Source organism: Anneissia japonica, unplaced genomic scaffold (genome assembly GCF_011630105.1).
Source record: "Anneissia japonica isolate Jap-2015-1 unplaced genomic scaffold, ASM1163010v1 scaffold630_len175559_cov166, whole genome shotgun sequence".
NCBI lineage: Eukaryota > Metazoa > Echinodermata > Crinoidea > Comatulida > Comatulidae > Anneissia > Anneissia japonica.
In genome coordinates, this window is record NW_022746393.1 from 64069 (window position 1) to 79525 (window position 15457).

At 31.0% G+C, this 15457-nt stretch overlaps 1 protein-coding gene across 1 annotated transcript in view; it reads left to right on the top strand.

The window, feature by feature from the left end:
- Window positions 1–15457, top strand: part of LOC117120206 (hemicentin-2-like) — a 32269-nt gene extending 16812 nt beyond the window's left edge. The window contains exon 3 of the transcript XR_004447306.1: window positions 15143–15457. The gene's annotated coding sequence lies outside the window, so the exon portion shown is untranslated. The remainder of the gene's footprint in view (window positions 1–15142) is intronic.

Below are 15457 nucleotides of genomic sequence, written 5' to 3' on the forward strand. Positions count from 1 at the left end.
GTACATTAGGTATAAAGGTATATTACATATAATTCAACAGTGTTAGTAATTGTGTGTATGTATTTGTATTAATTTAATTGTTATAGAAAAATCTTGAAATTTACATATCAAATATATTGTTTCGTTGTAACTCACCTGCAACACCCAAGGGTAAAACTAAATTCTACCATCCCGATTCCTCTGATTAAGTTAATTAATCTCCAACCTATCAACCAATAGATTCATTTTATACTATCATTATAATAATTATTATTACACTACTACTCATCTTAGGCACAAGGCTAAGTTATACTAATCATGGAATTATTCTGAGTCTTGTGTACTGTGTATTATAGGATATGAGATAGTCTGCAATTTTTTTTTACTTGGTTAATACTTAATTCAGGCATTTGCTGAATTAACTGTTTCTCAACCAATGAAATAGCTCAATACTTAATATCAATTTAACAGATTACAATTTTCTAAGAATTTCTTCAGCAATTAAATTTTATATTCATATCAAACCAGTAAAAAAATAATTTTAGATATGATTTTTGAATAATTATTGCTTATGCTGTCGATATAAAAGCAGTTTCTTCTTACTGCTTTATGTAAACATATACGATTACAAATATCAATATCATAAATATTATTATTATTATTATTATTATTATTATGAATTTTGATAACTGCATTGCTGAAGCCTCTGTACAGTAACTGAAAAATATAATTATCAAAATGATTATCATAATTACACATAAAATCTATAAATTCATAAATTTTAATCTATTAAGCTTTTGTATATATTTGGTCTCATTTGGTGATCCTTTGTTCTATAATGCCAGGCTATTTCACCCCACTACTATGTCCCTATCAGGATTCAAACCAAGGACCTTCCAACAATAATTTTAGCTGGCTTTATTGCTGCTTGCAACTGTCACTTACTATTTTGTTGGACAGTACAAATCTATAGATAATTAGAGATGAAAAACATTGTGCCCACATTCCATAGTTGGAACCACATAGGTACCAAATGTTCTTCTTACTCAGTTGATCTAGGGAGTCATAGGCGGATAGAGTAGGGGGCTCGGAAGGGGGTGCACATTCCCCCCCCCATTTTGCCGCTAAATTTAAAATTTCAAGGCATATATTTAAATTAACGCTCTCACTTATCTATTCTGAACACGTTGTGCTCCCCCACCACCCCTTGTTTGAAAAATTCTGGATCTGCCCCTGGGGTGGCCAAAAAAAGACTGCCCCCACCCCAATCCCATTGTCACCACCATGCTAAAGATGATCTCACATCAGCTTATTTTGCAAACTAGTTGCTCAAGTCGAGCCGCATCACTTCCGCGCCACTCATCAGTATTTAGGGAATATTTTCAGATATATTCAATTAAGATCAGGTAAAATTATTTTCTATCACAAGTATGATTTCTTGGTATTTCCACTGTAAAAGTTACAAAAATAAAATTCCATTTAAAGTTTTCTACTATTTTTATCTATTTAAAAACCATATCAAAATTTTAATATATGTGACAACATTTTTCATTCAATTTATTGTTAAAAATGATTGATTCACACACATACATACATGCAAACACATACAGTAGGTGAAACTTGCACATATCTTACACACACACGTATACACACAGAAAAGTGTGGCCTGTAATAATATTTGCATACATAATAGAAGTAGCGTACAAGTACATGTATCAATGCATTCTCATTAATATTCATTAGTTATCCAGAGTCAATTTTATTTCCCATCCAATGGAAAACTAGCTGAAGCTCTTCTCTTCTTCCATGTGGTGACGTCACTTGCAATAACTCCATTCAATAAAAGCAATTCTGTACTAAGTGCCCTGAGCTAACACAATGGAAAAGCACCTACAAGTGATCTACAACAATCCTGCACTCCATCCTAGCATCCCAGGCTATATCTGTAATAGAGGAAGCCATTAACCTGCAATATTATCTTTTCCAACAATTATAATTCTATTGAAATTTATCTACAAAAGAAGTCTCAGTAAATTTTCAACAATAACCCCAAAAATGTTTTAAAAATTATTATCAAATTTTTAACTGCAACAAATATAGCTCAAGATAGACAATAGAAAAATATTTGTGATATTTTAGTTTGTTTGCTAATGATTTTAGTCGCACTATAAGTTGCTTTTCCAAGTAGATTGCCAATTAATTATATTAAACCAGATTCGAATAAAATTATTTAAATAGAAAAATGTTTTTTTATGAATATTATAGTATATAATATTATATTCACTATAATATTTTATTTCTTTTCTCGTAAAGTTTGTAGCCTTCTATAAAACTAAATGCTTTGTAGTAATTCTACTGCCACTGCCTTATAATAACTGCCATTTACCGTATATAATGATGTAGAAGAAATATCAATATTGATTTTATCGCTCAATTTTGTGTAAACCAAAGTATGAATGCAAAAGAACAATGTCACAGTTGATTGTAATTTACAGTACTTATATAACTGCCATTCGAGGACCAACTTAACAGACAATTTAATATTTAATACTTAAATCCATTTCATTCCAAACATTTTTTTATTTATCGAGAATACCTTTACAGTGCTGTTATCCATTTTTCTTGCTGAGTGTGAATTTGATAAAAAAAATTAAATAAACAGAATATTATCATGCCTTCCAAAGGGTTCTATCCATACCTATGATTCAAGATATTACACTATATGCAATTATAGGAATATTTTTTTTTCCTTTTAGGATGGGACTACAAGTGTTGCTACACATTTGGCTATATAGTGAAGTGTCACTGTATGAAACAGCCATTTCCTTTCCTCTATGTAATATTTAGGTAGCATCCTTGTGGCTTACTCTTTACATGAAAGGTATGCCAAATACATCTATGATGTACTAATTCTGCCTTGCAATTTAACACCTCCTCTTCCATTCTCTCACTTCCAGGTGAAGTAGGTATGGGCTACCTTCCTTCTGGTATTGCTTTGCATGTAAGAGATCCTGATGCAATGTAGGATAATGCTTTGATGCATTGAAATTGTCTTGTTCCATGTACATTTTTTGGCAAATCAGCTACAATGTATACTGCCATTCTATGCAAATCAACCCCTCCCCCTTTAAAATTAAATACCACTGCCTTTAAAATGTGTGTACTCTGCAGAATGAAACTAAGGAAAATATTAATTAATTAATTAATTTATTCTTTTTATATTTGAGGCACTTTTTGAATAAGCAAATAGGTTTATCTGTTCCCAGAATATGACCTGTGGACCCTTTTTCATTGAATGTTTCTTAGACTGTGAAAAATGACTTTCACTTTTTCAATTTTGAATACAAATTCTATGAGCTACAGCAGTTTAAAAAGTAATTAATAATAATAGTAGTTACATAATAATAATAATAATAATAATAATAAAAATAATAATAATAATAATAATTTTAAAACCTTATATGTATTTTTAACAAGGCTGTTCTAAAATTAAAAATGCAAAATCCATACACTACTGAAGTTACCAGTTATCAAAAGTACAAAAAAAAGAATAGAATTAAACAGCAAAAGCCATTAAAAAAAGTACATGAACACATTTTATGTGAGAAGCTTGAATTTTAGTTTAAGTTAAAGTAGTATTTTTTTAAATGTACACTTAATGTCATCCTTCCATCATTATTAAGTTCATTCTACAGAATGGCTCCTTGATATGGAAAAAAAACCCCTCATTTTCTTTTGTATATTCAGCGCCAGGTTTAGAAACTTTAAGTACATCATTCTATTTGGTAACATATGTTTCCCTTGCTCTAATTTTTTTTCTAAGGAAAATTGACATTAAGATTATACATAATATTTAATATAGCCACAGTTTCATTTGGTACAGTTTGGTGTCAAAATGTTTCAAATTAATATTTATGAGCATCATTGGCTTAGACCACTTTAAAGTTCATTCTCTTCTTTCTTTGAAAACTTTCTTTGCACTATCAATTTGCATAAACAAGGCATCAAGATGTATTGTGATCCTGGTAACTAAATTTGAAACTCCAACTCACTGTTTAATCCTGCAACATATCTGATACCCTTAACGGGAAGTTAAATATTGATTGTTTTATAACTTCGCTATTTTTATTGACACTGTATACATTTCCATGTCTCAAACAAAACATAATCAATTATCTCATTAAATATGGCATTTTAAAATTCATGATTTATAACAAAAGGCATCTATGAACACCAGGGATGCAAAAACAAACATTGTAAAAGCTTTACTCATCTTTTGAAAAAAAAAAATCATCTGGTTTCATCATATTTATATTGGATTTTACTCCTTTACAAGCATGCATATTTTTTTGGTTGACAAAAAAGTAGAAAATCCAATATATCATATGCTCTTTTTTTGTTTGCTGGTAAACCTATGAAATATGTTGGGAAATTCATAACAATTGTGATAATATTTTTTAATAGCATGAATAAAGGCTTGGTATAATAGATTAGTAAGCTCAATCAATTTATGAAGTCAGGAATGGTGGTCATGCAATGGTTCTACAGGGTCATATAACAATATTCAGTACACACAATTATGTGTGCTGGATAACAGCAAATCACAATCTTAGAATGCTATATTTTTTAACAAAAGTACGGGCTCACCCTAAATCATTACATGACCATGTGGGACAGCCATTCAAAGACGATATGATGAATTTGTCTACATTTTTTATCTAAAGATTAAAAACAAAAACTATAAAATATTGTATTCATTATAAGTTTTATACACATACTTTGGTATGGCTCTTAACACAAGGCTTTGATTCTGACAGACCCAGGAAATCTGACTGGCAATCTTCCCACACAACTGTGAACAATAAGGAAGGAAGGAATTAATTATAATGGTATAATTTGTGACTAACCATATATTGTATACATTGTAAGTGCATCATAGTTTGGTATGGCTCAAGATCAAATAGGACCTAGGCTTCAATGTTAAAGGTCCTAGGAAGCTGGCCAACTACATTTCCATACAACCGTTAAAAAAAAAAACAAACTAGGTGTTCATATGGTATAATTTGTGACTAGCCGTATCACATCTGATGTTTAGTTAGTATGTAATTACAAATAAAATACATGGAAAAGTTTTTGTAGAGACAGTTTGAGGGAAGATGCTTATTTTTGCAAGCTGCCATCATTAATAATTAAACAGAAATGTTGTATTTTGCAATTATTCTCACTCCTATTAGGCATATTTGTTATTAAATGTGTTTGATTATATCACATAAAAACACGTTATATGACATAAATCTGCTTTATATTATATAATGTGCAGCTATTTGAGGTACAGGTGTATAAATCTTGAATTAAGGTTAATATATGCATTGACTCATGAATATTCATTATCACTGATCTAAATGTTTATTATATATTATACAATCTATACCTGGTCAAATTTTGATTTCAAACCTTAATGAGTTTGGATATTTAATGGGTTATAAGAGTTTAAACGTCAAATGAGAGAGATCAAGGGGTGTGAAAAGTGAAAGGTTATACAAATGTTGGTAGAAGATTTAAGTTCATATTCTTTATTTAAGCAGATACCATTAATTAGAATGCGATATCACAGCCTGTAGAAGAAACCGAATTTATATAAAGTTATTATTATTATTATTTTTACTATTCTTATTGTTATTATTACTATTTGCATTTTTTATCAATATTATTATATTATTCTTGCTCTTACTGTTTTATAAATATTATTATGTTTATTTGATATTATGTAGTGATAGTGAAAAGCAACAACAATCTTTCCTATGACAACATTCCTTCAGCTTTGTACCCACCTATAATTACCTAACAACAATTTAAACAATAATTGTGTATTTTATTAAATGCATGTTCTTTTTTTTTATAATTAATAAACAGAGAACTACTATTATGCTTTAATATCATTCATCCAAAGTACATAAGATAAATTAAACAAATTAAAGATTAAAACATCTTTTATTGAGTAAAAATAATAAAATGTATCTTTACAAACAAAAATAAAACCCTGTCAGTCATTCTAAATAGGTCAGACCTTAAAAATATATTTGTTTTTCATTTTTAAACTCTATTTTACCATGAATAGTTAAATGATCCATCCATGCATTGACAGGAAGATTTGTGAATTTTACCCAAATTTTAAATATTTGTACAAATTTACCAAAATATTAAAATTAGAAGAATTTTCATTATCATTTTGAAATAATAAAGATTTTATATCGGAAGAAAAAAAAAATTTGTTTAAAAAAGTTCTGCTCTAATTGAGAGTCAAATATTTGAGTTTATAAAAATGAGTGATATTTGTTTGTGTCCATATATTTTTTTAGTAATACTTTTTCATTAATCTACGTGGTAATTTGTTTGAAACAATATTTGACATGGACCCTGGATATTCAAATAGATTATATCATCACCAATCAAACCATTTCCCAAGTTACATTTACCAGTAATAATTTCAGCTCCCTCAGGAATGATGCATATATCCCAGAATGCATCTGAGATCCATTGATAACCCACTCACAAGCTTTAACATCAAATTAATATGCGGCAATTATTAGAATCCATAAATGGCCATCCCATCATGTATGTACATATTTTCATGTTCATATATGGTAATGCATATGGAAAAAAGATACATATTAATCACACAGATGTTAGTTTTTTTTGCCTCAACATTTATTGTTTTCACAATAAATTGTGAAGCAAATCATATATCTGATGGATCTCTCATACTCTTATTACTAAGGTGTTTTGAGCCCTAATTTGAATGTATTAGACAAATTCTATTCAAGAGTGTTTTATTGTATGTATAAGATACCATGTTTTCATTATGTAGGCCTATTTTTGCAAGATATTTTTATTTCAAGTGTAAAGAATCCCAAGTGAATATATTGACCAATATATGTTTTCTTACCAGCTAGGTGTTTGTATATTAGGCTTATTTGTTTTTTAAATGATTTTGTTCTGTACTGTTAAAGTGTTTATATAGGAAGAGAATAGCATTCTTTATTTGCAAATCAATTTTGGAACAGCATCTTATTATCAGAAAAGATATGTTGGCTATAAGATGATTTTCTTATATTTATGAATGTAAATCATGTATACTTGTATATATTTGTACAACTATCATTATCTAACTAAAGTTTGTATATTTATCACTGCCAGGCAAAACAAAAATTATAAAAAAAGCTAAAAAAAACTTTAATAAACAAAATACACATATCAATGACCAAATTCATGTGAAAATTTATGTGTTATGTGGCAGAGAATGGGATACATAAAAATGTTGTTCTTTTTTATTTATAAAGATAGTGAAGTCTATAATTTAAAAAATGTATTTGCAATTTTAAGGAAAAAATAACAGTTGATTATTTGTTAGAAAGAGAAAAATCAAGAGGTCTAAAATCCATGATGCTTTGGAGAAAGGCATATCTTGATAATATAGTATATATATTTTTTGTAGGTGTTTTCTTTGTAGCATATGATTCTGAATCTCCATCATGGTTCCCACAATAACTAGGGAATTTTATCGTACAACTGTTTTGCTACGAAATAACATTTTGAGTTATGTGCCATGGTTCACTTGATGAATACGCATTAAATTCATAGCAGAAGTGTTTCGAGCATAACCAATGAAGCGTACAATTAATACTTCTTCGAAGATGAAAGTTGCGAGTCTTGAATTATTCCGCCATACGGTATACACATGGCATCTGCTAAATGCAAAGGTTAATTTTATCACAAGCTGGACTTTAATCTATGCTTCCATATACAAAATGAAACAGGAAGTATGCAGGTATAATCAGAGAGCCCGAGTAGTGTATATGGAAGCTGACAAGAGAGGCCTTTATAAGCACATGTGCAAAGAAAATGGTCACATGGTCAGTGCATGCGCTATATGTTAATCACTACTGCCACATATTAATGACGATCTTCTTGTAGTTATCAATTGATAATTTGTTTTTAAATAAACTTGGGGGGGGGGGGAGAAATCACCTACACAAAAATATGAAATGCATCATTCCAGACATGTTTGTTACGGCAACATGGTGAATGAAAGATCTCAAAATGTTCTTATCAAGTAAAAAATGACAATTTTTAAGATTTACTTTTATATTGGTGTTCAAAATTTGTCTATAAATAATGCAGTAAATATACAGGCAAATACTCTGAACAGAATGAACATCACAGCTTGTAGGCTTAGTTGTGGACATTATAATAATTATTGAAAGTCAAAATTTTACAATAATTTCTTTATTATTGTTTATCATCTGGATAATGGAAATTTCTTGATTAACACTATAATGCCTACTGCCGGTTTTTCTAGTTATGATTTTAATTGTTAACCAGTGCCTTGGTTAGATGGGGGTGAAATACACAGAATGAAGACTCCAATTATGTAATTAATTAATGATATTTAATAAGTACTTTCACTGCCAATGTGAAGAAAGAGGATGCCATATCCTTATTTTTCATATAGTAACTGTTGAAATCTTCCCAAATGTTGTGCACAGCTCAAAGCGTTCTACCAGAGACGAAAAAAAAGAAAAATCTGTAGTTTTCTAATTTTGTCTCAAAATGTCTTTTGTTAAATAAGTATAGTATCCAAATTGCGAACTGTATTGTTTTCTTTTGAACACACATTTAACATGATCTAGCTTTTGTTAAGATTTCATTCAGAAATGGTGTCTAGTCTAGTGTAAAGTATTGTTGCTGCTGTACAAAAGCTATATATTACTAAATACAAACAAGCGTAATGTTGTCTGCTGTTCTAAACAAAACTGTGAAAATTGTTACAGAAATCAAACAATTATTGACTCTGACAGAATACATGTTTTTCTTAGGGTTAATGGTGATTATTATGCCAATGGACTTTGCTATGCAAAACTCCATCCTAATACGCTTTCTATCTACTAATGTTTTTTAAGTAGGATAACAATTGTAATATATATGTAGATATTTTCCTATTGTTCCAAGCTTGTAATATCATTATGTTATGAGTATTTAATGTGGTTTGTGTATGTTGGTACCTAAGCATTCAGCAAACATTTCATTGCTGAAACATATAAAAAATGACTTTCAAATAAAAAAAAAAGCTTCAATGATGGACCAATCACTTTTTTTTTCTAAAAAAGAATATTACATATAAAACATTAGAATCAAGATCTTGCCAAACAAGTTATATTGATAAATATGTTAAATTTCATCAAAAAATATGTATATCAGATGAAAGAATTTAAAATTGTATTTTTACTTTTATCATCTGGGTAATGTGTATATAAACACAACAAATGATTATAAGTAGCCTAGCAAACATTAGGCTGATGTATAATAACGGTCATCAAATGTAAAACAGAATTTGTAAACCCAGAATAGCAAGCAAAAAAAAAATGTTAACCCAGCCACCTTGTTTCCTAAGAGCTGTTGGATAATCCACAAAGGAAACTACTGTGAAGATGAGGGTGCATGATAAGCAATTAGATTGCAGGTGGCATTGCCTAATTTGCATAATCTGAATAAAGGTGTACATTTTATATGATGAGGTAACGCATAGATGCAAACCTTCACAATTTCACAAAACTGTGTAATTCAGTGTTGTTGTAAAAGCTGAAATGCACTAGATTAAAAAAAATAATTCTGGGTTGATGTCACTAATTAGAACTAACGAATGCGTGAAAATAATCCCAATGTAATATGGTATTTGTGCTGCATTCTCCACGTGTATATTACAAAAATACATTGGTATAGAAAGAGGGCTATTCTAGTAATGTTACTAAGGTTACAATTCAAGGCTCATCTATGTATAATACTAATAGCACACATGGTTTCCCTGTATTTGCATAAAATCTGAGCACAGGTGTGACTGTTATGCCACTGAACGGGCAAGTTAAATACATTTGCAAAAAAAAAAAAACAAAAAAAAAAACCACAAGAGATATGCTTTAAAATAAATTATCAATGCTGCTGTAGTGTAGTGTAATAGGCTTAACACACTAGGTCTGTCAATCAATGTGTCGTAGATGTCAAAGGTCACAAGTTACAGGTGTCACATGACATATATGTCGCTAGATTAAGACGACATTGATATAAAGCGGTATACAGGTCTTCCGTAGGGTTACGCGAGACAAAACCAACACTTTTAAATACAAAAAAAAAGATTTTACACCCTTTAGACTTATGTATGTAGATCAAAAATACATTGCCTTTAGAATTTTGTTTCTTCAGGACTACATAGATAGAAATGTAAACAATATTTACATATTGAAGTAAACATTATGTTTTTAAAGTTATGTTGGGAGTATTTCCATCCAATCAAAAATGCTGGTACATCATTGATCGGTCTCAATTTTGCAGGTTTAGTTGTCCAATGATATTCTTCTATCTACTGGAGCTGTTAATAAAACCTTTCATTGAATCATCTGAGTCATGATATATTTTGCTCTTTTGTGTTTATGAACTTGTACTTTGTCACCAATTTTTAATCTCTCATTTAATATAGGCCAATTGTACATCATCTGAACAAAAACATGGGGAACAAATTATATGTGTATAGCCTTGGGCAATGTTTTTTATCATCTAATATCAATATATATCGTTCACATAAAAATTTTGAATATTGTTAAATTTGCTATGCTTGGGCGATTTCATTCTCAAATTACCACCACTAAAAGCATATAAAAAATATCTAACAATAAAATTATCCTGTATAGTACATAAAATACAGTAGGTTTTATAGAATATGGTTATATAGTTTTTTTTCAATTTTTTTGTGAGGCATTTTTTGGTTTGAGTTTCTTGAAATCTTGGTCTATTAAATCTAATAAACCTGAAACATGAAAAATTAATTGCTTACATTTTAAAAAGCTATTATTTTTAACTGGGGAAGTATTCTATAACGTTGCAGCTGCTAATCAGTGCATTTGGCATTCTAACCCTACCAGGTACCCACTTATACGCCTGAGTAGAGAGAAGCAATGCATATTTATAATATAGCACCTCTAGATGGCCGGTAGTGGCACTCTCAAACCTAAATTTGATTATAATTTTCCTTTTTATCCCCGTTTTTTATTTTCAACTGTAAACATTCGGGCCGGCTCCCCCTTGAATCCACCACTGAGACTGTAATGTTATTACAGAAGGCCATTTAACAAAGAAACATACATATCAAATTTATTAGATTAAAATTCCCACGTCAGTGCATGCATAAACGTCAATCAAAACTTGGAATACTATCTATGCTAAACATCTGAAGAGTGGACTTCCTTATGATTTAGGCCTAAGGAAATATAAATGTATATTGGTCTGAAGCTATGTGACAAAGTGTTTTGTTCAGAAGTTAAAGAATGAACTTCCTTATGTTCTGGTCATATTTATAGAATGTAATATCATTAAAGACCCTTCAACAAACAACATAAACCATAATTACATAAAAATTTTAGGTTAAACTTTTCACTTCGGTGCATGTATATATATAAACATAATTTTTTTTGGATACATGAGATTTTCATGACAGTCGAGAATGTACTGATCATATGAATTGTGGACAATGACTATTGTCCAACTGTGTGCATTGAAAATGTGACGACGATGAAAATGTTGACAGACTCCCAACCGTAACTCTGGCTACGGGCCTCGGTTGACACTTCACATGAAAGGGGCTCTTAATTAATCTTGCACAGGAGCATGTCATGAACTACGGTAACTCCTCCTCCTCTTCCTCCTCCTCATCATCATCATCATCATTACTTGTCCATACTATGAATTCAGAGTGTATTCATTCATTAATTAATAGACGTCTCATAATACACGAAAGTGCATTTCCAAGAATCTAGAAAACAAAACATTTCGAAGGAGGACTATCAAGACAACCTCCACCATCCCATGTCTAAAATTTGTCTTCCAGCGACAGAACAAGCAAAAATTACGCCCTCTTCTCATGACCTCGCCCATCCTGGGACCACCGTCTATGTGATATAGTCAGGGTAAATTCTGGATCTGCACCTCAAAAACCAGAAACATATCAATCCTATAGTCTATGCGGTGTCCATAAATTTCCGGAAGCAGATTTAGAGGTTTTGGTAGCTAAATAAAATAATTGAAAAATTTATTTTTATTTTATTTTATTTTTTTTTTTTTATTTATTCCTTTCAATTGTACAAATACAAAAATGCAAAATGTATGGTTTCTTTTGGTGCCAGTGTAAATAAAAGAAATTCATTCACTTTAAAACAATCAAAATTATATTTAGGAAAATGAGATAATCTATAATTAATCATTTGTACAGATTATACAAATATATTCGAAATTAGGCATTTTAGATCTTGAAATATTTATATATTTGAAAAATGAAAATGAAAACCCCGCTAAAATTCAATGGAACATTGATTAAGAAAATCATACCTTTATCACAAAATAATATTACTTCAACATCAATATTGCTATTTCTTATAACAGAATTTGCACCTCCTATTGTTCAGATATTATGAATATTTGTAGCAGAGCGCCACCTAGAGTGTTATATGCTTCATCCAGGGCAGCACTGCTTACGTGCTGAACAGGATGAAAAGTACTGGCAGACGACAATTTTGCTGAAGCCTCACCCATCTGCATAAATACACACATATACACGCACGCAGACACCATTCAAGCCACACCCATGTGTGCAAGCACATGCACACACTCACACAGACATTATAATTATGCATAGCATTAGCATACACTAATAAATTATGATTCCTTGATTGCATGGCTGAGTAACACAAGCAAATTATGTTGTATAGAATTATCAGCACACCGTTTGTATGCATTTTGGCTACACCATCGTGCACTAAATAAACTTGATTAAAAGAAAGATGGCAATGCGCAGAATTGCATACAATTTGCCAGGCAAGTCAAGGCATATCCTGGTTCCTATTGCTGCATAAAGACAATTTCTAACACTGATAATTTTAGAAACAGAGTAAACGCAATCTTTTTTTAGCATCGTGTTACTCAAACACTCAACAATGTTGTGGTAATGTATTCAGCAAAGCAAGATTTAATTTACTTTCATCCATCCGTAATGCTGTACATCGCATAAGCCAAACCTGCGAGGGAACACAGGAAGCCCTTAAGAAATTACCAACATGCTGATGAGGAGATTGCAGAAAAAATTTTTTTATGCTATTTACAGAATACACATTTATTTGTGGATTAAATAATATGGATGGACAAATTTATCAATCTTTTAATCTTCTTGGAAAAGCATATTATATATATTTTAGTTTATAAAATATGTAAAAATGCTACATACCCTATAAAAATATAGGGGAAATAATGGATATGCAAAAAAGAGTTGGGCGAGTTAAATGAAAAATTGAACGAAAGAGATTTACTGCAAATAAATCTGTTAAACAGATGCATTATACTGTACATAATTATATTTAATTAATTGAAAAAATGCAAACTGTGTGCAAGTATGAAAATAAAGAAAGAATTCTGAAGAAATGGAAAATGAAAGATGATAATGAATACAAAAGAATGATCAAATGACAATTTGATCAACAAATGAAAAATGTATACAAGGATAGAAAATACATGGATAGAAAATTAATGGATTGCAAAATATGCAGACAGACAATAACAAAATATTTTGACAAATCAATTAAAATGACGTCATAATCATGTAAAAAACTTTCAAATTGTTGTTACGATTGTATTATTTTTCCATGATTATGACGTCATTTGAATTGATTTGTCAAAATATTTTATTATCGTATACACGATAAATCGCTATTGAATCGTCCAAGTGTAAAGGCTTCTTTTATTTCATTTATTTTCTATATGAACAATTGCTTTTTAGCTTTTTATCATTATCGTTGCAAGTATAATCAGCATTTTTTGAGTTTGAACCCACAAGGTACCCACTTGTACTTCTATTTGGAGAGAGACAACCATAGGTAAAGTGCCTTCCTAAGAACACAAGCCAAATGTACAGTGTGGGACTGAGCCTCTATGTACACCTACGAATAGTACATTTGCACGAAGACCAACTTGGTACGCTATTCAAAGAATAGGGGATTGCCTCCTGGTGCACAGTTCCAAAGTAGGCCCTGCATGCCATTTGCTGCACATTCTTTTGGTCCTAATCCAAATTTCCATGTAAAAAAGGACAATATATAAAAATATATATATTTACATTGATGAAAGGCTGTATGGACGAACAAACACCTGGGCAAAAAATGCATGACAAAACTATTACATGGACTGAAATGTAGATAAAAGATGTATAGACAGACAAATGTCAAAGGATGCAATGCATGACAGGAAGAATACATAGACTCATACACTGGAAGCTGTGGAGGAAAGAGTGTGTGGACAGACAACTGCATGTAGCGAAGGATGCTTAAAGAGCGTAACACAGATTGAAACGTAGACAGAATGGTGTCTGAATTGTATTGATGTGTAGATAGAAAAATGCACGGACTAAAATGTAGGGATGAAAGGCGAAGACATTCTCACTGCTGGGTCAAGATTTGAAAATAATGTAGCCTTACAGTGCCATATCCAGGATTTTGAAAAGGGGCTGCTGGATAGAAATATTATATCCACTCAACTAGGGATGGAGCATATTTATGGCTATGACTATACCATAAATTGGTTGTTAACATTTAAAGTAACTTGCTTGTGTCATTATTTCCATTAATTTACAATTATTTTTTTCATGTTTAAACAAAGAAGGAGTTTTACAGCCACCCTTACCCTGGATATGCCACTGCCTGAATTTTATTTGACAAAAACATGTGATACATGCCTAAATATGGTCATGATGACATCACATCATCACCATATTATACAGGCACATCATGACTATATATGGGCATACAACAGTTTTTTGTCAAGAGAAAGTTTGAGTGCAGACAAAGCTTTATGAAATCTGCAAACTTTTAAACTATTAAACCTTAAATTGCTCATATCAAATCAGTTATCAATTTCCAATGAGAAAGGATGAAACAGGTCAGGGGAAGCTAGAAGTCACTACTGCGGGAACAGTTTGGTTTTTCTAACCTCGAGGTTGGGGTTTCAATCCCTTGCTGTGCATTTCGCTTGTGTCCTTGAGCAAGGCACTAATATCTGCATTTCTTCTCTCTAGAAGTATGAATGGGTACCTGGAGGGGTTGCCTGCTCCTGCGTTGTTTAGCAGCAGCATCACTTAAATCATGTGGACCCAATGACCAGGGAAAAGAACTGTGCTTTATACCCTCAAAGAAGAGGCGCATTATAAATGCCTGTACCAGTTACCAGTACCAGCTACCAGCCGAAGCGGAAGTGAAGAGACAAAGTACAAAACAAGTCAGTTTTTGCTGACTCTACAGATCAAACATCGATGACACTATTTACTGAGTGTTTTATTGGCAAGAAAACATTTCTCAACTAACTTTTAATAAAAAATATTTACTTATTTCTG